The 27,855-nt window shown below is 43.2% G+C and overlaps 1 protein-coding gene across 1 annotated transcript in view; it reads right to left on the bottom strand.

The window, feature by feature from the left end:
• Window positions 1–27,855, bottom strand: part of COLEC12 (collectin subfamily member 12) — a 203,995-nt gene that overhangs the window by 153,045 nt on the left and 23,095 nt on the right. The window lies entirely within an intron of this gene.

The following is a 27,855-nucleotide window of genomic DNA, read 5'->3' as shown; positions in this document are numbered from 1 at the left end:
GGGATAAAGTGGCAGAGGAATATAATGTTTAAATGGAGTCTTGAACTGATGCTTCTGATGACCATCGTCAAGGCAGGGATTCTGAGACTGTATGCCAACCTTGTGCTCCTCGGTGCTGGGGATGTCCAAGGAGTAAGTCAGACAATGGTGCAGAGACGGAAGAAGAGGTCACGAAGCATGCAACGTAGGCTGGCATTTTCTTTCCTCCTCATGCATCCCGGGGCTCGCTGATCTTCCATCTCCACAGTATTTCCTTCCGAGATGGGTTATAAATTCAAGCCTTTGATTATGATGCGTACACAGGGGGCATTTGAATCTTTATCTTCAGTCCTGACTTCTCTCCTGAGCTCTTCGTGGATGGGTCCAACTCTCTGTAGATACTTCTACTTGGAAATCTCCTCACCTCACCTGTTGACCTCACACTAGGTAAGAGCAATAGATCACCTCGCAAGTGTTCCTGATTTCAATCTTTCCTTTCTTTCAATCCACTTCATACACTGCAGCTGAGCTAATGCTCCTAAAACAGAGGTTTTGTGTGCCTTCCACCATATGACAGCATCTAGATGTTCTACAGGGATCTCCAATGACTCCCCTGTCCCACTCAGAACAGGGTCCTGGCATAAAAGACAGGAGCAGAGGCAGGCTTCCTGCCTCTGGGTCTGGACTGCCATGACCTTGGGCAAATAACTAAGCCCGGAAGGACTGAATAAGAAAACTCAGGCCAATGCTTAGCACAGATCCAGCACTTAATTCCCCTCAGTAAGGAAGGCTTACTTATTAAGTTCTGCTTGTTCCTGCCTTTAGCTCTTTGAATATACTGCTTCTGTTATGTGCGTTCACGTGCGTTCATCCTGCTTGTGAAACTTGCCCTCAGCACTACAGCCCAGAGCGACCTCTGCTTTCTCTAAACTCCTAGGACCTTTACTACCGGCTCCTCTACACAATCTAGAGCCATTTCTCTGAAGGCTAGAAGCCCCTGTAAGAGCTCATCTGGTCCAGTCACCTGCTGGCAGGAGAGGCATCTCTTTTTCCTGATGAATCATGTCTCATATAAAATCCTGATTGTTCCCTAATGTTCTATACGTGTGTTAACATGGAATATATATACATATATATGAAAAGAATGTATTCTGTACATGCATATTCTTTCCAACTATGTTGGAAGCTCCTGAAGAACAAATTCTTTTTTAATTTTTCCCATGGCACCTAAATATAGTATGTACTTAATGAGTATTTAACTGACTTTAAGTATTTCAGATTGGAGTTAAATGATGGCTCAAAATCTCCAAATCTGGAAAAAATAGATACATCAATTTTCTCATGGTTGAAAGAAACCAAAGGTCAAACCTGAAAGAAACTCAATTACCCTGTGTCTCACTTTCATGTCTTCTGGTTGGTAAAGTGAAACCACTCTTTTTGTTTAAATCTCCTTCTGGCCTTCTATTGAAATGGTGGTTGAGAACAGTTGGCTCCGGAAGTGAGGCTGTCCTATCAGGTTTTCATGGGAATGTGTGTGTGTTCGTGACCCCTAAGGTGCTCTTGGCTCCAGCTCTGTGGCTGTGTTCCCTTTGCCTAATGGTGCAGGCAGAGGGGTAGGGGAACAGTGGAAATGGATCGTGAGGCTGGAGCATAAGGGTTATGTTATGATGGAAAAGAAAAGGGAAAGAAAAAAGGAGCATGCTCTCCAAAGTTTTTGATCAGACACCCTTATCAGAAACAAAGCAATGGGGCTTCCCTGGTGGCGCAGTGGCTGAGAGTCTGCCTGCCAATGCAGGGGACACGGGTTCGAGCCCTGGTCTGGGAAGATCCCACATGCCGTGGAGCAACTAGACCCGTGAGCCACAATTACTGAGCCTGCGCGTCTGGAGCCTGTGCTCCGCAACAAGAGAGGCCGCGATAGTGAGAGGCCCGCGCACCGCGATGAAGAGTGGCCCCCGCTCGCCGCAACTAGAGGAAGCCCTCGCACAGAAACGAAGACCCAAGACAGCCAAAAATAAATAAATAAATAAATAAAAATTAAAAAAAAAAAAGAAACAAAGCAATGAGCAAGCATCCTTGAGTATATGTATTTATTTATAAATGATATATACCTGTGATCTTTAACCATCATTAAAGAGCATTACAACTTACATGTCTTTCTCTTTTTTCAAATAAAAAACAAGCAAACATGGTTATCACTTTGGAGATCACTGGGGTAGAATCTAGAATCCCTAGCTAAGGGCTGGTTCCGTGAAAAGGCTGCGGCAGGTGAAAGTGCTGACGTAATTGAAGCCACACCTAAAAATAACACACCATCTGTACAGTTAATAAAGCCATGTAGATAGAAACTATAATAAGCCCATATTTACATTTCAGTGTAAAATGTAAGAAGCAGTTTTGATACGAAATTAATTTATTTTTGAGACATGATATTTCCAGAAGCGGCTTCCAGTCCTGTCACTCAATATTTTTTAGAGGGATATTCCTTCGTTTCTTTGGGTTTTTTTTTTTTGGGGGGGGGCGGGGGATGGAATAGAGAGGGCAAAGTTAAAGTTAAAATATAAGTACAGGTATGAAAAACAAGAAAACTCTTTCCCCAGTGTGAAAACCACTCATTTGAAAAACATACATCTCTCTATGTAAATGAGATAGACACATGATATTTCCGTATTGCCTTAAAGCAAGAAATTTAGAGTTGTCAGAAATCATATCCTGAAATCATCTCACCGAGCCCCAAAACCAACGGTGACCACAGTTCTCACAGTGGTATGCACGATTTGACAAGGCTTTTCCAGATCTAGAAAAATACTTCCTCCTTGATTTGTTATGTTTTGTTTCTACTTTATCAGTTTAAGCTATTTTTATTTATTAAGATATTTTTCCTTACGGATTATTTTACAACAGAGGTCAAATCTGACTCATTACCCTCCTCATATGACATTGACAGTTTGTTTCTTGCAGTTGAAAATGGTTTTCCCACATGATATTTGCAGTCTGAGGTGAACATATAATAATCAAACTTGACCGGGGCAGTACTTTTCACTGTGACCAAGTATGTGTCAGCAGAGTCCATTCAGTGGGGATTCCAGAGCACCCTGGAAAAAACATTATCAGTCTCACGTAGGTCATAGCTACTGTTTCTCCACCTTGCTCCTCTTAACTTGCAGATGTTGTTTACATTATAATGTGAGATCTTATTCATCTAAACGCCAATTATTCTTATTTATAAAAATTCTGATAGGGATGGATGGACATATATCTTTTTTTTTTAACAGAACAGCTTTATTGAGATATATTCATATATCACATGATTCAACCATTTAAAGTGTTCAATTCAATGGTTTTTAGTATATTCAACCATTTAAAGTGTTCAATTCAATGGTTTTTAGTATATTCATAGAGGTGTGCAACCATCACTATAATCAACCTAAGAACATTTTCATCATCCCAGAAAGACACCAAATACCCACTAACAGTTCTCCAGCTCCTATACCTGCCTGGCAACCACTAATCTACTTCCATCTCTACAGATTTTCCTGTTTGGATGTTTCGTATGAAAATAACCCTTTTGTGTCTGGTTTCTTTGATTTAGCAAAATACTTTCAAGGTTCATCCATATTGAAGCAGGTACCAGTACTTCCTTTTTATAGCTGAATAATATTTCATTTTATGATTATACTATATTTTATTGATCCATTCATCAGTTGATAACATTTAAGTTGTTTCCACTTTTTGGCTATTATGAATAATGCTGCTTTGGACATTCGTGTGCAAGTATTATGTGGACACGATTTCATTTCACACTTAGGAGTGGAATTGCTGGGTCATATGAAAAGTCTATGTTCAACCTTCAGATTGTTCTGATATTTATCTTTTTAATCTATGTAAACAAGTTTTGTGAAGAAATTCAAATGCAAAATGCAAAAAAAAAAAAGTCCTGGGCCTGCTTCTTTTCTAAAACGATCTCCATACCTTTCAAAATGTTAGCACTATTTGCATAAAATATTTACTGTGTTAATTGCAAACTATTCTGTCTTATTAGAGCAAGGCCAGTTGATCTTAACGCACACTGCAACGTTTTGTCCGCCGTTCATTTGTATTACTGAACGCCTCGGAAAACAACGAAAAAGGCATTCATTTCATTCACATTTTCCATTTGACTTCTTCCTAATCATGCTGAATTATTTTACCCATTTCTCCTCAGAATACAAGGGTCTGGGGACACATAAGCACATCAATAGACTCCTGAGAAAATAATGCATTCATCTTTGACCTTGAGTGGGCTGTACCACCTTCATAGCTATTCTTGATTATTTGTACTGGTTTATCTTCCCATGTTCAAGATGCCTACTATCTATGGGCTTCTCTGGCACATGTGATTGGAGGGAATGACTTCCTCCTAGGAATTAACATGCCTTTAAGTCGGATAATCACATGTGGAGTCCCTACCTGTGAAAGGCAGTTCGTGCTGTGCAGATGACACATGCATTCAGGCTTTCTCCTGGGCTCATCGTAGCCTTTGCTAACCAACAAAAATGGTATCTTTTAGTGCATCCTATTTTTCTACCCATAATTTTGGGTCAGCCACGGTTGTACCATCTAAGAGATACTTGTATCAGAGATCTTACTTCCTACATGGGGAGAGACCTTGCTCAGAGCAGGTTCTGACTTCCTCAGGAGGCAATTCCAGGTCCCTTCAACTCCCCCTGGGCAGCGGAAACCTTGTACAATTTCTCACGGGGGGTAGAGGCAAGGCAGAGCAGCCTACAACTTCTGGAAATTCACCCACAGTTCTTGCCTGGCGTGCTGAATGGAGGCCACCCAGTCTGGCTTACTGAATAGAATGCGACGACTTCACCAGACCAAGTGAAACAGATCCACCGTAGAGGCACTCCAGGAAAAACAGCAGACCGTAACCTCGGCGTGCTGAGAATCTGCTGCACCGCTCTTTATGGGCCACTGTCAAAAGTGGGAGGGGATAATTCCAGTTTCTTGCATTGCAAAATTCACCCCAACACACATACTGAACGAACATTAGAAGCAGTTTCTAGTGCTTGTATCTTTTACTAATATGTAGGAAACATACAGGTAAAACTGTAAACGCAGGTCCCTTCCTCTCTGACTTCACTAAGTATAAAGCTACAGACCACATGTCCCCCCCTTTCTGGCAAAATATATCAATAATGTAATCACATGGAGAGGAAAAACTCCAACCTCTATTTTTTATAATTATCAAATATTTTTAGAACTCTTTACAAAAATAGCCAGCAGTCAAAGTACGTTGTAATGGGGGTGTGGGTGGGGAATCTGACTTGGGGGAATACTGTGCACTGAAAATATGTATCTAAAAAGGTCAGGGTGGAATGCAGCACCGCCTTGACTGGAGAACAATAATTACACTGCTTTCAAAGACCCAAGTGGTAGCCACAAAGTTTACCTTTTCTCTAAAGCCTGTCTGTATCAGTGCCTTTTGTCTCTCTTGAAAATACTACTTCGTGGAGTAATCTTCCTTTTAACCACTTTGTCATCATCGTGGGATAAACACAATGGAGCTTCCAAGATGAACTGGGCAGGCTGGGGTTCTCTAGATAAAACACGACTGACTCTGTTTGGCAAACAAGTGCTCACAGAGAGCTTGATCCAATAACCTTTGTGTTGGCAGAGCATTGCTGTCGTATAACTCGGTTTGGCAAACTTTGTGTAAAAATAGGACCCTTGACTTAAGACACAGTGTAAACAGACTGACTTCCCTCAATGGGTATGTGGTGAATGAATGCTTAGGCACAGACTCTGCTATGTAAAACCAAGTTAACTTGAAATATAATTTTTCTCTTCTCTCTCTGTTTTTCATAATGTATGCGCATCCCAACCCCACCCTCCTGCCAAGAACTTCACAATTATTGCCCCAAATCCTGCGGAGTCCAGAGAGGAGATAGTATTCAACTAGTGGAGACACTGAATACAATGAGATGTCTGTGAGGCCAATTAGGTTGTCAGTGGCCAAAAATAAGCATAGGTTAGAAGAATTAAGTGAACGAAAATGGTCAAAAGAAATTTGTGGGGAGATACGTTTTTCACAGATTCTGTTTCCATTATACAAGTAAAAACACCATTTTTTAATGAGTTTTAAAGGTTTTTTAAATGACTATACTGTACCTAAACCTAACCGAAGTAAAGCGATGCCTTTTGCTATAATGTACAGAGGAATAAATTTAGTAGTTTCTTTTGAAAAGTTATTTTCATTGAAGGAATATTGTACATTCAGTATATTCACAAATAAGAAAAAGAATATGAGGTCATTTTTCTGATCCCAAAGGAACGACACCCGAGGGAAGGAGGGGGGAATAAATACTGTTTACTTGAATTCATCTCTTTCATTGAAATCAATCATCTTTTAAAAAAATTGTATCCCCAGAAATTACAGAACACACAGAGAAGGCAACATGACCACAGAGGCAGAGACCCAAGTGATGTGGCCAAAAGCCAAGGAATGCCAGCAGCCACCAGAAGCTAGAAGCAGCAGGCAACAGACTCTGTCCTGGAGTCTCCAGAAGGAGCCAGCCCTGCTGACACCTTGATTTCGGCCCAGTGAAACTGATTTTGGACTTCTAGCCTCCCAAACTATGAAAGAATAAATTTCTATTGTTTTAGGCAACCAAATTTATGGTAATTTGTCACAGCAGCCACAGGAAACCTACAGAGCACTGTGCTAACAAAGTACCACAAACACAGTTACCTCAACAACAGAAATGTATTCTCTCACAGCTCTGGAGGCCAGAAGTCCAAGATCAAGGTGTCAGCAAGGTTGACTCCTTCAGAGGATTGTGATGGAAAAATCTCTTCCATGCCTCTCTCCTAGCTTCTGATGGTTTTCTAGCAATCTTTGACATTCCTTGGCTTCTGCTGCATCACCCCCATCTCTGCCTTCATCTTTACGTGGTGTTCTCCCTTTGTGTGCCCTCTGTGTCCAAATTTCCCCTCTTTATAAGGACACCAGTCATACTGGATTAGGGCCCATTCTAAAGACATCATCTTAATTTGATCACCTGCAAAGACCCTATTTCCAAATAAGATCATATCCACAGGTACTAGGGATTAGGACTTCAACATCTTTTGGAGGGGATACAATTCAGCCCATAACAATTACTTCAAAATGAATGTGTACAAAACTTAATTCATCTTCCTTCTAAAATGTTCCTAGACTCTATGTGTGAGATGGTGTATCACCACGCCTGAACCAGTCAGAAGTCTTGGCGTTTATCCTGGATACCTGGCTTTTCTGACCTCCACACTCAGTCCTGCTTTTTCTTTTAAGCATGTATGTATGTATGTATTTTTTTAGTTTTTTAAAAATTTTTCTTGGAGTATAGTTGCTTTACAATGTTGTGTTAGTTTCTGCTGTACAACCAAGTGAATCAGCTATACATATGCATATATCCCCTTTTTTTGGATTTTCTTCCCATTTAGGTCACCACAGAGCATTGAGTAGAGTTCCCTGTGCTATACAGTAGGTTCTCATTAGTTATCTATTTTATATGCAGTATCAATAGTGTATATATGTCAGTCCCAGTCTCCCAATTCATCCCCCACCCCCCATCCCCCCTTGGTGTCCATACGTTTGTTCTCTATGTCTGTCTCTATTTCTGCTCATCTCTCCACCCCTCGCTACTGAAAGGGACTCTTACCTGGTCTCCCACCCTCAAGTTTGCCCTTCTCACATTTGCCCTCCTATTTTCTGAGCTCTTTGACTACAAGGACCGTGTCTCAGTCATCTTGGAATCCCACTGACCTTGCACAGAGCCTGCCACGTAGAAGACTCTCAGTAAATGATGATCATCAAACTCATTCAAGAAACTGTGTTTAGATACACAACATCAAAACCATACCATTTAAGGTCTTCTGTGGGATTTATAGATAAATTCCCCTACTGAAACAATTGTTATAATAGTATTTCTTAAAAGGGGATTTTACCAACAAATATTTCATTTTCGTAGGCTATTAAGTATTACTTTTTACATTAGTTAAAAAAATAGTTATAGGACTTCCCTGGTGGCTCAGTGGTTAAGAATCCGCCTACCAATGCAGGGGACACGGGTTTAAGCCCTGGTCCGGGAAGATCCCACATGCCGCGGAGCAACTAAGCCTGTGGACCACAACTACTGAGCCTGTGCTCTAGAGCCCATGAGCCTAGAGCCCGTGCTCCGCAACAAGAGAAGCCACCGCAGTGTGAAGCCCGTGCACCACAACAAAGAGTAGCCCCCACTCGCCGCAACTAGAGAAAGCCCGCGCAGCAACGAAGACACAATGCAGCCAAAAATAAATAATAAAAATAAAATTAATTAATTAAAAAGAAAAGATAGTTATATCATAGAGGAGAGATATCACTCTGACCTTTGTAACTCACATTGTCTTGCTCTCTCTTGAGCATCTGCAATATTTGTCTATACCCCTGATTAGGCACTTGGTTCCATGCTGCCTTATACTCTTATCTATTTTTTTTAGACTACGTCTTCTCTCAAAGACTGTAAGTTGCATGAGAAAAAGAATAATGTCACATATATTTGAATGCCCCCACTATGCATGATCTAGTGTTAAACAGAATAGATATTACTGAGTGAATAAATTTCACTGGCATCCATTATCACTCACACAGACTCTGTTAGAAAAGGAAAACCAACTTGAACTGTGCACCATTGTTTCCAATATATATGGTTTAGAGTGAGAGCTTGGGTTCTGAAATCAGAGACTTGGTTTCAGATTTCTCCCACCTACTAGCCCGTAATGTTGGGCAACTCATGCAACCCCCTGAAACCTCAGCTTCCTCAGCAATAAAACGGGATCTGCCTCCACCTTTAGTTCCTGCTTTGTGAGACTGTAGTAAGGATGAGGTAAGACATAATGTACAGCACAGTGCTTGGCACATGTAAGCGCTCACTGAATGGTGGTTACCATCATCATTATCATTTTTTATCCCTTAAGGCTTTGGTTGCTGCTTCCAGGAACTGCCTCTTCAGCAGCATCCTCCTCCTCCTCCTCCTCACTACCACCATCAAAGAACATTTCTTAAGAATCCTGGAAGAAATCTTATGCTTCCAGGTGTTGGCTCTGGCAGGGTTCTGTGGGAGTGTGGAAGATCAGCCGATATCACCCCTGACAAAACCAAAACTTTCCCCAACCCAAGGCAGGACCCAAAGATTGGGTCTCCAGGACTGACTTGCAGGTTTATTTTTTTAATTACTGTGTTCTGCCAATATCGTTTTTTTGCCTTGTGTGTCTTTTCTGTGGAACTTCACATCTGTTCCTCTTGCCCCACAAACACCTTAGTGCTTTGGCAACGTGCACTTCCAATGGAAGTGCGAGGTGGCTGGGGAGGGAGTGAAGGACGCTGCCTTTGCCCCACGAAACAGTGTCACTTGGGGACACAACGTCAGAAGCCCTAACCCATGGGAATTTGAAGCTAACATTCTACAAGTTGAAAGAATATAACCAAAAGACATCATCCTAAAACCCAGCAGGAAACTGGAGTTATTCTTTATTACACACTGTCAAATCCATCCTCTGATACACAGAAGAATTTCTGGACAACAAAGAAGGTCTCTGGAGGTTGCTGGTTTGTTTTTCTCCTTCCCCCACCAGAAGTCCAACTTCCCCTACTTAAAAGCAGCAGTGGATTTAGCAAGCAAGAATTCTGAATTACTGACACATGATCAGTGTTGCTGGACTTGTTCTGGGGATCAGTACGGATAGGAATGTGCAGCATAAGCCAGAAAGAAGTCCACTCCCAGCCAGGTTGGGGAGCTCTAGAAGTTGGGAATCAATCAAGAGAGGAAATAGGAGGGAGAAGGAAGGGGAAAAAACAGGGAGGAGAAAGAGGAAAAGTAGAAAGATGAGGAAGAAAGAGGAGAGGGGAAATGATGAGGACCTGTCTCCCCTGCCCCCCGACACACGGGAAGAGCATGGAGCTGTCCCCTGGGAGTGAGGAATTGGTGTGTACGATTTAGGTGTCAGCGCTGAACTTTGCAGAACAGAATGCTTAGTTCTTCCTCCCTTCTCAACCTTTAAATAATACCAAGGGGCAGTCCTTAGCTCCCAGCTTTCCTATCGACACTCTCTCCATATGTAATTGCCCCTAGTCTCTTGACTTGATGCTGAAGATCCCAATTTCTATCTGCAGCCACAACTACTCCACCGAGCTCCAGACTCATGCAACTATATCTCACTGGATGTACAATCTCAAAATTGACATGTTTAAGACAAAATTCCAAATCCGCTCATCCCTTAGGTTCCAATGTCAATAAATGCACCACTGTTCACCCAGATGCTTAAACCAAACACCTAAGCATCCTCAACCTCACTCCGTTACACCCACATCAGCAAGCCGGATTAGCTGTGCCTCTAAAATATACCCCCAATACCATCACTTCCCATCATCTCCACCATCTCTCCATTCCAGTCAAAGATACCCCCACCCTCATCTAGTCTACGGACACGACCCCCTACAAGCCTCCTGCTCTCACACCTGCCTCCCCACCCTCTGTGCCCCATACACACTTTGCCATGAAGGAGTCAGAGTGGCTTACACTATGAGATGTAAGCCAGACCATCTTACTTCTCTACTTGAGCCCATGAAGGCTTTCCATAGACTCCAAAGTCCTCCCCATGGACCCCAAGTCTTAACATATTCTAGTCTCCCCACCCCATTTCTTAACTTCATATCCTCCATCTCCCCTTCACTCTATTCTAGCAACATCTGGCTTAGTTCTGTTCCTTGTACACTCCAGGCTGTTTCCACCTCGGGCTATAATGTTTCCCCCAAATCACAGCACCCATCAGTTTATTGTTCCAATGTCACCTCCTCCGAGAGGCCTTTTCTAACCATCCTATCCAGAACACCATTCAGTGCCACCACGCCCTAGTCCCCCATCCTGGTTTTTCTCCATGGCACCTATTTGAATTGTTTTTATTAGCTGATTAGCTATCTCTCCCACCGGCCTGAGGACAGGTAATCTCTGTCTTGCTCTCCACTGTAGTCCCAGAGTCTGCAACAGAGTCTGGTGTATGACAGATGCTCAATAAATGCCTGACTAAATAAATGTTGAGCCATGCAGATTGGCCAGAAAGGGCTTCCTAGAATCAGAATTTTTGAGTTTTATTTTCGAAGCGATGAAGGATACACGCTGGGTGGAATTATCCTTGAAGATCCCTGAGGTTCCTGATCTTACTGATGTCCAAGCAGCCCCCCTCCCCCACCAGCAAGGACCCCTTTGACAATCACAGACCACACATCATCGTTCAGACCATGCCTGTGAGCCAGACGGAAACCATGTGAAAAATCATTGTTTCCCATTCCACGACGGTGTGGTAGCTAAGCGGAAAGCCCCACTGGAAGATAAATAGAAATGACAGGCATGGTGATGGGATAATGTTATAAAAATAGTGTGACGTATTTTAAATGACACAATACTTAAGTGTATCAGGCACACTCAAGCAGGGTGTGAAATCAGACCATGTGTCAGCCCTCAGGTGGGATTACAGAGCACGTGGCTGAAGCCTGGCTGGTTTAAGAGGGCCTTGCAATCCATTGCATGGAGCATTTTACTGCTTTTCTGAGTTGAACGTAGCCACAGGACTGAGAAAAACCATCTGACACCCACATTTACCCCATCTCCTAGAGGCGGGCACGACAGCACGAACATCCAGTCTGTAGCTACGCTTGGTCCAAATTCCCAGTGCAGAACTATGAGCTTGGCGTTATGCTGCGTTGATTTCCATCCAGCACATGGCCGAGTTCTCCAACCTTCCTACAAAACACAAACCCCTCGCTGGTCAGGAAGCACTGGGGGTTTGGACCAATCGTGTCCCACGAGCAATTTGTGCTCATAGCCAGGCCCACACAGCTGAAACATTTTGCACAAGGAGAGAAAAGCTGTCTAGAAACTTTCTCTGAAGAAATACTCAGTGTCGGTCAGGATCTCCCCTCAGTGCCGGAAACAGCAGCGTGACTTCTGAGTTACCAGTGATCTGTTCTCCACACTTCACTGGGGCCATCCCACACCTCGGCTCAAGACGGTCACAAACCCACTTTGGGTTAAATGCTCTCACAGCTTACTGGAAAGCCACTGGCAGCGGATGCCAGGTTTCAAGAATAAACTATGTCATCTTCAAGATTTCCAAAAGGCACATTTTCTCTTCCAACAAAGAGCAGCTTCTGACTGGGCTGTGGGCTGTGGGCAGTGGTCACCCCTCGGCGATTCACTCTTTTGATTCTGGAGGGATCGCACATGAGGATCAAAGGCTTTTGGGACGGCAAGATCAACTTCCCAGCCAGAAGGTAAAAATAAAATACAGGTGGTAGGCAAGAGCCATGCCCACATAATGCACAACGCTGAGAGTGTTCAGCCCTGCTGCTTCTCCAGGGATGAGCCTGGAAAGGTCTTCAGGTTCTGAAATATTTCACTGCTTTCTGGTGGCGTATTCATGAGCATTTTGTTAGGATGGTGGCTTGCTGGTGTCCCTGCGAGTTTTGTCTTGGCAAGGATCAGTCCAGCTAGGTGACGGCTCTTCCTCCTAATGAGCCTTAATTAGATTATGATTAACAGCAGGGACTGCACAGCGAGACCCGCTGATCTGCAGACGAGGAGCAGCTTACCCTGTAAATTAATAGGCCTGCCTGGGATTAGGGAAGCTGGTTGGGTAAACGCGCGAGGAGCCCCGTAAGCCAACAGTCCTTGGCCTGCTGACACAGCTGCGCCCGGGTACCCAGTCACCGGAGTGCCCAAGGATATTCAGTTACAGTGAAGAAATCATAACAAAGACAGGAAACAGATCAGCACACTCTGGATTTCACACCCTCCCTGGGGAACTCTGCTGATTTCTAGGCTGCAGATGTTTTTAACCCTGCCTTGAAGAATGTCCACGTCACAGGCTCGAGCTGATGCAGGCAAGTAAAGTATTTAAGCAAAGCACACATATTCAGCAAGTGGACCGAGTTATGTCGATCAGAGGTCCTCATCTCTGAAATAGAGGCAGGGCAACCGTTCCAATCCGCAGAATCCTTTGGTGGAGTTTGCTGAGCTGTCGGGAAATGGACGCCGGAAAAGTCCATGGTTTATTTACTTAACATAAGGTGTAAATGAAGCCAACTAGAGCCTTCCATGAAGATCTCAGTCCCTACAGTTGTGGGGTTTCTCAGCTGTTTCCTCATTTTGCTCTTCTCTGCACTCCAAACCAAGGGGAGTAGAAGGAAAACAAGCCTTCTTCATTCAGCGTTTGGAAACATCACTGCCAACAAAAACGGGATCCTTGACCGTTCCGAGTGTATGATTAAAGGGATGGCATGTCTTACTGGCAGGATACGGGTCATTTTTCAAAAGTTACAGTAAATTTATCTTTTAAAATTCATCTAGGCTACATAAATATGTCGAAGGCTGCATAAAGATGTGGTTGGCCAGAGACACCACATCTTCTTTGGGGCAAAAGAAACAAACTGGACCTGCCAGAAAAGAGTTCAGGCCAGAGGAGACTATGAATGTGAGATGAACTTCAAGCCCAAGAGCTGGAAAAAGAGAACAACATTCAGCTCACTTGTGATTTTGCCGGGGGGTGGGGGGGGTGGGGGGGGGCTGTGTCATTTGCAACTGTTTTACTGTTTGTTCTAAGTTTTCTTATCTGTTACATGAGTAAGTTTTAAGAATGTTCTCAGAGAACTCTGTTAGGACCAAAAACTCTATCACTAATTTCCTAACTTACCCTTGAAGCATCCCACTGAGGATGTATTTTTGTTTCTCATGTTAAGAAAGCAATGATCATTTCAATTGCTACTGAATTAAGCCCTATGTTTGAGGAGACACAGATCTCTGGTAATTTAGGGCAATTCTCCTTTCTCCACCTGAGTTTGCAGGCTTATCCAAACAACTGGGAAGACACGAAGGTGGGCGGGGATGGGGAGAGGCTGCCTGAATTACCCAGGCCGGCCCTCCGCCCTCACCACCGGCATCGGGGAACGGCTGTTCCTGACCGCACAGCCCCATTTTCCAAAGGCCAGTCTCGGCTTCTGTGAACAGGTGACAGTTCAGGACCTAGGCGCTGACGGTGACCTATGGGGCGGCCTGGACCACTGCTGGCCAGTTCCACCTGTTAAAAAGCCCCTCCTTAATTTTGGACCTCTTCTGTCTTATGATCCCAGACTCTCGCCCCATACAACCACTTCCCAAGATCTCTCTCTCCTGGGTGAAGCCTTTTCTCCCAGCTTCCTCTCTGCTCCACCACTACACCTGATGGAATTCTCACTTCACACACTGGGTCCTCGGAGCATTCTTACTTGCCATCTACTTAGCTGGTGGACAGAGCTGGATCACCCAGATTCCGTGAGGAGCTTGGATGGATTCAGGACAGGATGGCCCTTAGCTGTGGGCAGAAAAATCCCTCTAAGGTGTGAAGGGTGCCAACAAAACAGCCTCTGTCCTGTCAACAGGCCCTAAGTCTCGTTAAGTCATGTGTTGTGTTCTTTTTTGGGGTCAAGCAGTGCCCTATCACAAAGGTCTACTTTTGAATGAATGATCACTTGGAAGAGCAAGCATGCACAGTGCCTGGTACGTATGTGCTGAACGAGTTTATAAGTGAAATCGTAAATCAGACAGCTTTTCTCACTGGGAGAGCTCGCAGGAGTGAAGGGGTATGTATGTAAAACCTGAGTGAAGATATGAAGGGCGTTTAAGATAGTTCTGTCCACATAAAACTCTGCTTGCTAAAGGCAGGTGCATGTCAGGAGACCCCAGATCAGCTTTCTCTGCACACCCAGGGCAGCAAGTACCATGCATGTACCAGAATGCTTTTGTATACTCCTTTCTCCACCTTCCAGAAGCTTCATGGTGGAAGTGAAGCCAGAGGCAGGATACAATTTCCTGACTCGCCCATGCCTCTCAGCTATAAGGTAAGGGAGTACAAGAGGAAAAAAGGATGCTGAGGACCTTCTCAAAGGAGGATCATTGCTCATAAGGTTGGCCCCGAAATCAACCTGGAAATCCTGCAAAACACATGTGTGTTCATTTATAGGATTGTTGTCTCTCTCTCTTAATTATCCCATTTTTCAGTAAACCATAACGACCTCTCAGTACTTCCCAGGGGGACTGCCCTGAGGTTCTTCCTTTAAAAAGGGCAAGTGATGAGTGATGACTGATTAGCCTGCCGAATCCTTCACTTAAGAACTCATCAAGAGAAAGAAGAAGAAAATGAACTCAGCTATTTTGATTTGGCGGTGAGCTCAAGTAAGCAACATCCATAAAACGGTACGAATATTTTTGACAAGAGACATCATTTAAACACAAGTGGAGTCCCTCTGCTGTCATCCAAGAATAAACTCCTGGCTGGCTCTTACCTCTTTTTATTCTCCTTCTTCCACAGTCACTTGGGATGGGCCACAAGAGAGATCAGGATTCTTCATTCACTCTATGCCCTAAGGTTTTATGGACTTTGCCTCACCTTCTGAATCCACTCCCATCCCAAGTTTCATTTTACGCATCAGTTAAAGTTTCAGCCAAATGGGAAGAAGTTTTCTTCCTATTGGAGTGGAATTCAGGAATGTATCTGTCTTGAGGTCTGGAGTCAAGCTAAATTATGTTACCTGGGGATGTTGCCAAAATACAGGTCTGTTCTCTGTTTTGAATCATGAAACAACTAGTGGTAACCTTATGTCCAGATATTTGAAATTAAAAACACCAGTACCTAATGTGTGTTTTACAAAAGAGGGTTGTCAAGGACGTTATGCCTTCCACATAGCTTTCCTGGTAACCTGAATACTGTTCTTCCAACAAAAAAGGCAGGTGAGAAGCCCTGGACCAACCCACTCTATTTACAGCTAAGTGGTATTCACACGTTAGTGAAGGACGACTCAGCGATCAATGCCCCCAGCATCTTCCCCATCGTTTGCCATGTGTGTCCCATCTTCTCTTCTTTAGTCTGCAATGTCCACCAGGTTACACAACAGAGAAGGGCATCGTCTCAGGCCAGCCCATGACTGGGAGGGTCAGGGAAGGAGCTGTATCCAATTATCACAGGATTTTGCTTTAACGTCTTCATGGCCATGTTTCTGTTCGTCAAGGCTTTGTCTTATTTTGTTGGGTAGGCAATGGGTTAACTTTGAAGGACAGTTGGCTGGTTGGTCAGTTAAGGCCCTACTGCTGAAAGCTGACCAGAGCTCATCTGATGTGCTGTTCTCACTCAGGGAGCAAATGGATTCCTGGTGATAAAAAGTGATAAGATTTGCTAATAATCATCTGAGTTTTACCCGAAGGGTATTTAGATGACATATTTTTCTTTTCCAGGAGCTCAAAAACAAGCCTTGAAAATATTAATAGTATGTAAAAACACTGTCCAATAGAAATACAAATCACATATGTAATTTAAAAATTTCTAGTAGCCACATTAAAAAAAAGTAAAAAGAAAAGGGTGAAGTTATTTTTCACAGTGTATTTTATTTAACCCAATAGACCCCAAATACTATCATCTTGACATGCAGTCATATAAAAAACTATTATGAGATATTCTACCTTCTTTCTTTCATAGTATGTCTTCCAAGTCTAGGCAGAGTGTAGACTGACAGCATATCTCAGTTTGCACCAGCCTCATTTTCAAGAGCTCTGTAGCCACATACAGCTCAGGGCTGCCACACTGGGAATCCAGGCACAGCACTGCCTGCACCCTCACTGACTTAAACAGGCACTTAGAAAAGAGGGAGAAGAGGAATGTTAACCAGACCACCTTTTCCACATGGCAGCAAACTGAAGTGTATTGAAATGTATAGATATTGAGATGTAATGCCACCGTATCTAAAACCACTCTCACGTCATTCCAATTCTATTCCTTTTTAGTTAATACATATCATCCCTGTATGATAGCAAAATAACTACAGCTGATTTTTTTGTCTTTTGGGATAAAAAAAATGGGAATACTCAGTAATGGAATGGTGCAGCCACTTTGGAATGGAGTCCAAAAGGTAAACACAGGGTGACATGTGACTCAGCAATTCTACTCCTAGGTACACATCCAAGAGAAGTGAAAACATATGTCCACACAAAAACTGGTACAATAAAGTTCACAGCAGCATGATTCATAATAGCCAGAAAGTAGAACCAACCCAATGCCTGTCAGTTGATGAATGGGTAAACAAAATGTAGGTGGACTATTATTCAGCAATGAAAAGGAATGGAGTACTGATCCATGCTATGACATGGATGAACCCTGAAGACATTATATTGAGTGAAATAAGCCAGATACAGAAGACCCCCATATTGTATGATTCCATTTATATGAACTGTCCAAAAGAGGAAAATCTATAGTCAGCAAGTGGCTTAGTGGTTGCTGAGGGGTTCACAGAGGAGGATTTGGAAGGAATGGAGTGATGACTAATGGATACAAGGTTTCTCTGTGGGGGGATGAAAATGTTCCAAAATTGTGACGATGGCTGTACAACTCTGAACACATTAAAACCTATCGAACTGTACACTTTAAACCATTGGATTGTAATGATATGCGAACTTTATCTCAATACAGCTGTTATTAAAAGAAAACAGTGAAGAAGCGTTGCTGCCTGATGGATGAGGCCCCTCCAAACCGCACACAATTTATCAGGTGGCTGTATGAGATGGAGCACTTGACCACAGGGATACAGATAGAGATGCATTCTACCAGCACAAACAATGGTTGAAATGTTGAAGCCAGTATGTTTCTTTTATTGGAAAAAGGCAAAGCAGAGCAGCCCCAGGTTAATTTCTCCTTAGCCAGAGTTTATTGAGAGGAGCCAAGTGCAATATCTCAGATTTAAGCCCTCCCAGCAACAGTGGAGGAGCCAGCTCTTTCTATCTCTGTGCTTTCGGGAGGATGGGGTGGGGAGGGGAGTTTGGGGAAGGGGTGGCAGGTTCTGCAGAAGCTCTGGCTCCAGCTGAGAGGCCCCGCTTAGTCCCGCAAGCCCACTGCCTTCCCAGTGTGTGTGGCTCAGCTCCCCTCACTCACTACTTCCCCCTCCTTGACTTGCTTCCCAAAATGAGCTTCCAACCTCAGAGCCGGCTTTCGGCATCCACTCTTCCAGAAAGGGATTTACTTACCCTTGGCAGAGGATGAGGCTCGCTGATTTTCGTTTCAGACTTCTTTTACAGTGTTTTGTTTTAGGCCTGGTTTGTTGTTTTGTTTTCCCTCAAATCAAAGATCTCCAGCATCACACTGGCACGTTGTGAAGCAGCAGCCACTTAGTAAAACGTGCTTATTAACTGTACCTGATGGTACATGGTTGCATTTAAGACATCTGGCAAAGACCAGCCAAACCAAAAGATCTATTAAAATCAGGAAAGGAATAAACCACACACATACAAAGAAAAATAATTAGTTGCCTAATAGTCTCAACACACTGAAAGGTGGCGGCCTGTGTCGTAAACATTGAGTGTGCCCGGCGGGGCTGTGCTGTGGCCGCTGCCTCCGTGGCTGGCCTCTGAATCTCAGCGGCAGATAACTATCAGTGAGCACGGTGAGAGTCAGAGACATCCTGGAGTCACAGATTACACGGCTCTCTCACTTCATTCCCATCGTCACAAGCACATTATCAGCTTACTCACCAGTGACGGCGACAGCTCACTTCCCCTCTCCCCTAAATTCCACTTTCTCTTCTTTCTGTATAAAACTATGTAGTAATAGCATATCAGTCGCTCCCGATACTCCGTTTGCTACACAGACGGATCTGTTAAAACACTTTGAGTCTGGTTACTTTAATTGGATCAAACTGAAATTCTGCCTAGTTTTCAGCTCCCCAGCCCAGCCAAACCCCCAACACGCAACCCCAGCTCCAGGCAGGAAGGTTTACTGTTTCCCTCCCTGGCGGCCTTTTCTCCCCATCCCCACAGGCACCCTGAGCTAATTCCTGCCCCTCCTCACTCAGAGCCCCAGACCACTGCGATGGTTTTCCTTTTCCTTTCCTGATTTCCTCTTGTCTGGACTCATGTTCAGCACAGACCTCTAGGATATAGTGGCTTGCATTGTTTGCTCTTGTTTCATGTGAGTAACTTCTGTCCTGTTAACTTGGTGGTGATATCCTGACAGCAGGGACCATGACTTACCATTCTGAACCCTTCCCAGCCCCTGAAACATATCAGGTGCCTAATAGACACAGCATTTAATGACCGTCGCTGGATACTGGATCCCAGCGGCGGGGCGCACCTCTGCCTGCAGGTGTACACAGGCGTACCTTGTTTTATTGTGCTTCGAAATTGAAGGTATTTGTGGCAACCTGCGTTGTCAGATGATGGTTAGCATTTTTTAGAAATAAAGTATTTTTAAATTAAGGTATATACATTGCTTTTTTTTTTTAGACATAATGCTGTTGCACGTTGAACAGACTACAGTATAGTGTAAATGTAACTTTTACATGCACTGGGAAACCAAAAAAACATCGTGTGACTCGTCTTATTGGGATATTCACCTCACTGCAGTGATCTGGAACCAAACCTGCAATATCTCCAAGTGTGCCTGTCTGTGTCCCCTGAAGACAGGACTTACGGCCCCTTGATGCCACTGATGCTATTGCTCTAATTTCATTCTCTTTCTTCTGCCTTGAGGATCTCGCCCACTGACTGCCAGGGGACTTCCTCATTTTAATGCCCCACCCTTAAACAATCATCCTTCTCTGTGGCTTCTCTGATCACGGGTTCCTCCCTTCCCTGCAGAATTAGTAACTTCAGAATCTGGGTCCTCTATTTCCTTTTAAGGATCTTTCAAATTATAGTATGATGATGTAGATGTTCTTTCCCCTTTGTTAGACCATGAGGACTACACACACTGGTGCCGTGTCTTAGCAATCCAATCCCAGGGTCTAGCACAGGGATAGGATATAATAGGTACATGACATGGGCTTCCCTGGTGGCGCAGTGGTTGAGAATCCGCCTGCCAATGCAGGGGACACGGGTTCGAGCCCTGGTCTGGGAAGATCCCACATGCCGCGGAGCAACTAGGCCCGTGAGCCACAACTACTGAGCTTGCGTGTCTGGAGCTTGTGCTCCGCAACAAGAGAGGCCGCGATAGTGAGAGGCCCGTGCACCGCGATGAAGAGTGGCCCCCGCTTGCCGCAACTAGAGAAAGCCCTTGCACAGAAACGAAGACCCAACACAGCCAAAAATAAATAAATAAATAATAAAAATAAAGGAATTGCTTTAAAAAAAAAAGCCTATGTCACTTTATTAAAAAAAAAAATAGGTACATGACAGATATTTTTGAATTTCTTCCCCAATCCCAGGTGCCTTAGATCCAAAGCTCCTTGAACCTTTCATATCTCTGAAAGATGAATCTCTTAAAAACAACCACTGTACTGATTTCAGCTAGATTTGAGGAAGAAAGCAATCTGATTAAATAGTTCCCCCTGAAGCGCAGATGACTGAGTAACCACCTTCCTCTCTATAACTTCCTAGCGTATTTGCACTTCACAAGAGCTCTATAATCTTAACTGAGTTTAAGCACAAAAGAAATTCAGATGAAGCCAGAGGACCTTCCCTGGGTCTTTCTGAAGAAGCAAACAGGGACGTGGGCCCACCTCAGCTAGATAATTTCAGGTGCTCAGTCTCTCCCCCTAATAGACCGGGAACTCTCTGCAACCCCCGTCCTCAGGGTCGGCTCTAGTTGCTCTGCTTCCTTCTCAGCCCTAGTCCCAGCCGTGGGGCATCTGTCCTGACTTTGAGTCTGTGCCATGGCTGGATGCTGGATTTGGGGTCCGCGCCTCTCCCTCCCCAGAATTCAACTTTGGAAAATGTTCTTGGTCCGCACACAGACGCCGTCGGGGAGATGCCCACCAGGTCATGGGCGTTGGTAAGATTTAAGAAAACACCCTGAGTACAACGCGTGTTATAAGCACCAAAGCATATTACTCTTCCGTTCGCAAATGCTTGTTGAGCCGAGGACCTGTCCTAAGTTCAATGACGAACAAAACGGACACTATCTCTGTCCCCAATGTACTTACACCAGGGCTGAGAAAAATACATTTTTTAAAAGTAAGAAATTATAAGAATGCAAGGGTTTGCTCCCTCCCTTCCTCCTGTAATCCCTGGCCCTTGTGAACTAAATCCGATTGTCTGACTCCCCCATCCCACAGCCTGCGGGACTCTATGCTACCCCCACTCTGCTCTCTCTTCCCCTCCCCTGTGGCTTTTCCTTCTTCCTTCTTTCAGCCCCAGGAACCCCAAATCCTTCAGTTCTCCAGCTACATGCATATATACCTAAATCCACACAAGTGCCCAGGAGGGAAAAAAAAGACTCTCAATTTATCAGAATATCATTTCTAAGTGTTTGCAATTATAAATAGGAAAAAAAAATTTAATACTCTTCCTTCTTTCCTTCCTTCTTTTTTTCTTCCCTTCATTCAAATGCTGACTCAGTCACGATTTTCAAAGTGAGGTTAACTATTTACAAAATGGCAGAGAGGGAAGGAATTGACCTAATAATTTCCCAGCTGGGAAAAACAATCTAGCTCACAAGCTTTTTAAATATACGTGTTCCCACTTTACATAACCATAACCCCTGGTTCTCTCTCTCTTTTTTTTTTTGGCGGGGGGCGGGGGGTGTATTCTAATACTTGGTCACTAACCCAGGAAGGTGAGAAAGACAGAGCTCCCAGTGGGCCTTCTTCTCAATAAGGGGCATGGCTAAAGAGAGTTTTTTCCTTTGTGGATAACCAGTAGATTTAGGTTCTCATTCAATATGTCTTTCATTAACATAAGAAGCACAAAGAAAAAATTCATAATATGATAAATATAAACAGATCACTGAATTGAGAGAAACTGCCAAATTTTCTTGGGGATTATTAATGGAAGCATTATGCTTTTTATTAAATTTGCAGACATGTGTATCTGAATAATTACCCACTGATTTTTTGAGGCTTGGAGGGAATAGAATCTTCCCTTTTTGAGTGTAGAAATCTAGAATAAAGTGAGTTCAAAACACTTAAGCCTAGAAAATGCTTCAATACTTCTAAAGTTATATGAAAGGAACATACAACCAAATGGAAACCCAACAATCATGAGATCGCTGACATGCTGAACAAAACTAATGTGAAGAGAAGATAGTTTTCTATATGCCATTTTTGCTAAATTTTGTATCAGATACCTGGGAAAATATGTCTGAAATAAGGGTACCAAAATACTTATTCTGAATTGTTGGAGTAAGTAAAAGAAAGGGTGAAAAATAACATATATTTTTAAAAATCGCATGTAGTGGCAGAATAGAGCCTTGGATCACGTTATAGTTGCAAACCCATAACCCAGTATGGCCTAAAGAAGTCTTTGAAATCATCTACACCAACCCCCTTCCTTTGCAGACCAGCTTATTTGAGACCCAGAGAGTTTACATCATTTTGCAAAATTCACACAGCTAGTGAACTGTAGGAAAAGAAAGACTACAATTCTGATCTCCATGCTTCCGATTCAGAACTCTTCAAATACCCAGTGATGTGCACACACACAGTATATACAGACGTGTGTGCCTGGGTAGACAGAGAGAAAAAGGAGTTCAAATGAAGAACTGAACTCAATTTTTTAAAAAAATCTGGTTCTCTTTCCCCGATGAGCATTTATGGAACAGTTTCTAAGTGTCAGGCAATGTGCTAAGCATTTCACTTCCCTTAAATAATCTTCGACGTGCCCTCTCTCATGGGTAGTGTTGTTATCCCTCTTTCCATAACAAACAAACGAAGGCTTAGTGGAAATTCATGTGTTTAAGGTCACTCGGGCCCTCTGTGATCCTTATTCACTGTTTACAGGAGGTACATTTTGGTCCATCAAAAGTGGACCAAATATGGGAATTCCCTGGCGGTCCAGTGGTTAGAACTCGGCGCTTTCACTGAGGGGTCGTGGGTTCGATCCCTGGTTGGGGAACTAAGATCCCACATGCCCCGCAGTGCGGCCAAAAAAGAAAAAGTTGAATAGTGAAGGATTCTAAACAAAATTATCTTACTACACACTTACTGAATTGTGTTTTCAATGCACAAAGCTGCTGTTAATAAGCAGAGCAGGTTTACGTGGCAACAGTTTGGTAACAGCTGAGTCCACGGCATGCACACCATCTGGAGACGGAAATTACCTTCCAACCTTCTCTCACCAGCTTATATCAAACAGGTTCTCACACCTCGTCCTGAACCTTTTCTGGGGGGCAAAGGACAGGGACTCCATATACGCCCTCTTCCTGTGCACAGATGGGAGAGGCGGGTACAAAGGAGAAACCCCAACCTCATCCGGAAACCACTGAAGTCTTGCCAATACTGAACTTAGAACAGCAGAAAGAAGAGGCGGCTTGCACTCCGTCTGGCATGTGGTGCCCTCTATTGTGCCTTTGGAAATTCTGCGGGTGGGAGGGGAAGCAATTCGTAGGGTTGGCTGATATTTTTCTTTTATGCAAATACACTCCTGTTGGAAAACTCTGCTTTCCATTACACTTGAAATTCCCAAAGGCAAAAGGCCATGTCTCCCTTCTTTATTGTGCATAATACCCAACACATTATGGGTGGTTAATAAATGTCACATCGCTTTCATTCTGCATTGACTGAGAGTGACATTTTCCCAGGAGTTTTGCTTGCTTCAGTTTCTCAGCAAATCTCACAAAATGCATACATTTCCCAGAAAAAGGCCAGTGTTTAAGGCCAGTGTTCCTTGCTTGAATCTCTTCCCCAGATTCCCATCAACGCTTCACTCACCTTATCCCTGGGCCAATGGATTTCCCCCCTGTTCTCCAGCTGTTTTACTCTTTCTATGCCCACCTGCAGAATTTATATGTAATTCTCTGACACCCTATTTTATATCACTTCCATCACAAAGTGGCAGCCCTCTGTTCTATGTCTACCTTTTCACTCTTTGTGGGGAGCCTTTGATGAGGCTTATCAGCTGGGCTATTCCTAGTATAAACATTTTTAGGAGAAAAATTTTGTTTTCATAAGGACTTTTATACCTGTTGTTTTCTGAGAAATTTTAAAAAATGCATTATAAATGTTGATGATAAGGAATAAAAGAGTCAAGAGCAGAGACCTTGTTTATTCATCTTTGTACCCCAGTTCATGGCAGTCAGTGAATTCTTCTCAGAATGAGAAGCATTCCTATTTCCCCTCAGTTGTTTCCAAAAGTGATTCAACAGTAGACTTCTATGTAAAACGTGAGGCAGAGCAATCAATACATTTTGATATTCCTTATCAAATGGCCCCGGTCAAATATTAAATATGAGATATCATGAGGATGTCCCCTTACAAGTACAAAATAAAACCCAAAGGGAAAGAATATGGTTCTCTCTCACTCATACTGCTTTGAATGCTTGAGCTTAGACTGAAGATTCAAAATCGAAAACGTCAGCAATGATTTTTACCTATACAATTTCCTCCTTCACAAAACAAGATGGACATGTTAGAAAGGTTATTTCAAATATTAGAGAATAGAGGGCATCTTTAGGCATTTGGATAAGAATGTAGTCTGGATTTTTTGCCAGAACTTTTGCAGACTTCTAGTTCCATTCTCCTGTTTGCCAACAAGCCTAAAATCCTTCATCTTCATCTTTCAGCATGTGAAAGAAATTGATCTGTATATGGAAATATTTACACCAATGAAGAAAAAAAAAAACAACACCCTAGTGTATAAAAGAGAAGACTGTTTCAATCAGGGCCAAATGTCAGTTTTCAAAAACGTATAAAAAGGATAAAAATGAAATATCAGAAGAAGCAGAAAGTGTTTATAGTTATGACTCAGAACAGAAGACCAATTTCACAATGTTTCCTGTGGCAGGAGTTGTATTCACTGAGATTTGGGACTGTCTCCTTTTTTTTTTTTTTTTTCAAGTTCCTGTTCTAAAAAAAATTGTTTCTTCCAAATCTGCTGAACACTACTGAGAAAACTAAGCTCCAAGAAAGCAAAACAACTTTTGTTCATTCATTTATTCATTCCCTTCTCTATCATACTGATCTCTTGTCTTTTGAAGGTTTCTCTTTTTATAAACTGTCAAAAACTAAGAACTCTTGGTGCTTGAGAGTTCAGCACACAGCAGCTCCATTTATGACAAAATTCCAAATCATAAAAAGAAACTTGCAGCTATTTTGTGAATGAACTGAATTTTTCAACATGTTATATAAAACATGATAATTTATATGTGGAACAAATTATAAATAATAATTGGTCAGATTACAATTAAATTATATTGTTATTTAATAATCATTCATCATCTAATTTAACATTAAATTATAAATGTAACAATATTACATGTTATAATATACATATTATGTATTTATAATAGTCTATATTATGGATATTAACTTATACATAATAACAGCGGTCAGAGTGCTTAATTCCTCACCATACATTTTGCCCCAAACGATGAGCCCAAGCCACCCAGAGCCAGCCCATTCCCTTTGTCCGCAACTGATTTAGGAAAAGACTGACTCAATGTTGGCCAATGACACGCGAGGAAAAGTCTCTGAAGGCCTTCTGGGAAAGCTTCCCTGCTTCCAAAAAGACATGGGAACCCAAGACTGTCTGTCACCCACCTGGAACTGCCACAGCCACCTTGTAACCATTTATGTGACTTCTCATGATGCACCATCTGTGTGTCTTTTTGTGTGCAAGGCGCTGCTCTAAGTACTAACTTTGTGAGTTCTCACGAGAGTCCTACAGGCAGATACTATAATTACCCCCGTCTTTTAGACAAGCACACAGAGGCCCTGGGAGGTTAACTGGTCTGAGGCTATCTCACCAGTAAGCGGCAAAGCTGGAAGCTGAGCAGAGGCAGCTGACTCTGGGGTACATTCCCTCAGCCAGGAGGCTGCTATGTCACCTCCTGCTACGTTACCTGCAACGTGCTCTTAGCCCCCCCGTGCTCACGACCTTCCTTACAATATAGTCTTTGCTGGTAGCCACCAAGACTTTCAATTAAAAAAAAAAAAAAGCCATGCAAGAAAACAGACTCTTTTGATATTCCCTGAACAAAGTATGGCCCTTATGCAGAGCAGAGAATGCAGGAGTGAGGGCAGCAAGATTTCTTTTTCTTTTCTTTTTGTTTTTTTTCCCTCAGACAGGCTCTGTATTTTACTTTAATTTTTTAAATTAATTTTTATTGGAGTATAGTCGATTTACAATGTTATGTTAGTTTCTGCTGTACAGCAAAGTGAACCAGTTATACATATACATATATCAACTCTTTTATTTAGATTCTATTCCCATGTAGGTCATTTCAGAGTATTGAGTAGCATTCCCTGTGCTATACAGTAGGTTCTTATTAGTTATCTGTTTTATATATAGTAGTGTGTATATGTCAATCTCAATCTCCCAATTTATCCCTCCCCCCGCCTTACCCCCTGGTAACCATAAGCTTCACCTAGCACATATTCAAGAAAGGATACTGAAGAAAAGATGCTTAATGCTTTCTTTCACATGAAAATAGAAAAAAAATCATAATCACGTGGCCATTTGGTGTTGAACAAATTTTTACTGATGAGCAGAAAGACGAGGCAGGGAGGATGTGAGCTGCCCATTGAGAAGCTCTTGATGGAAAAGAAGGGAAACCCAGCTGAACACTGTTGGCAGGGGAGATTGTGAATATTATCTCTAATGATAGAAAGTAGGAAATCTCAGGTTATTTAAAAGAAGTAACAGCCAGCAAACCCTTTCTCTCAGGTCTCAGGAGCCCCACTGCTTGACTGGAAGCATGGGGAGAGGGGCCCCGTGAGCTGTTCTGAATCTCTTTGGCATCTACTTCTCCACATGCCGTTTGACCCCCAATTCTCATAAAACCAGAAATATCTACTCCATTAGGATTTGCAAAGCCAAATAAAGAAGACTCTGCCACTAAGGAAGCAAATGGCTTTGAAGAGAAACCCCACAGGGGCACCAATTCAGCCTCTCCTCCTCACTTATCTCTCTGCCCAGGGTCAGTCCTTTGCCTGGCGTGGTACCCTTTCCATTTAGAGATGTTTGGAAAAGGTGCTGTTGAAAGGACAGTCTCACGCTGGGCTTCTTTAGTCATTCCCCACAGGAAATGATGGAAATTCCTGGCATTCTTATCAGGGAAAGGGGTGAACTCTGCTGGTGCCGGTCTGGAAGGGCTGTGTGGAGACGAATGCGGGGAGCCCTCCTTTATGGTTGGAGGTGGATGACTTCAAAGCGGCACCTTCTCCAAATCCAAAGGTGAAGCCAGGCTTCTGGGAAGAGTCCAGGGACAGCAGAGACAGGCAGCCTGGTCCCCAAGCCCAAACATCCAGAAGAGGGGGCGGCCAAGTGTTTATGCTGGGCAGCTTCCCAAAGAGAGTTCATCATCCTCTTGGTCAACTCTTGCAACCCTCTCTACACTGAAAGCAGAAACTCACCATGTGTGTCAGAAGGAACCTTTCTTTCTGGCTAAGCATACCTGTGTTGCTAGTTTTCAGAAGCCCAAGTGGTCCTCTGCACTTTCTAGACATTCACTTCCTCAAGCCCTCTTGTGAAGACACAGCTCCATGATTTAACTAGAGTCCCTGATTTGAAGTTTCATACGTTATCTCTTTGGAAGGCGGGTTAGGAAGGAGGCGGGGGGGGGGGGGGATGATGAAAAAAAGGAGCAGGGTCGGGGGCGTTCTGGGGCAGGGCTGCATTCTATTCCACACAGATCTCTCAAGCTGCTCCCACATGCCCTGCACTGTGCAGGTTAAACTGTTAAAAATATTCTTGCTAAGCCAAAATTATTGTCCAAGGGAAGAAAGCCTGTGTGAAACTATAAGTAGAGGGAGGCCTGTGAAGTTGCAGGTAAACAAAACTCACTTTTTCTAAAAAAAAAGTCAAGAACTGACTCTGGTGAACACACTTAGGAAAAGGCATCCGGTACCCCTTTTTGGACTCTTACCCTTAT

The sequence above is a fragment of the Eschrichtius robustus genome, chromosome 14, assembly GCF_028021215.1.
Source record: "Eschrichtius robustus isolate mEscRob2 chromosome 14, mEscRob2.pri, whole genome shotgun sequence".
Classification (NCBI taxonomy): domain Eukaryota; kingdom Metazoa; phylum Chordata; class Mammalia; order Artiodactyla; family Eschrichtiidae; genus Eschrichtius; species Eschrichtius robustus.
This window is presented reverse-complemented; position numbering and strand designations above follow the sequence as displayed.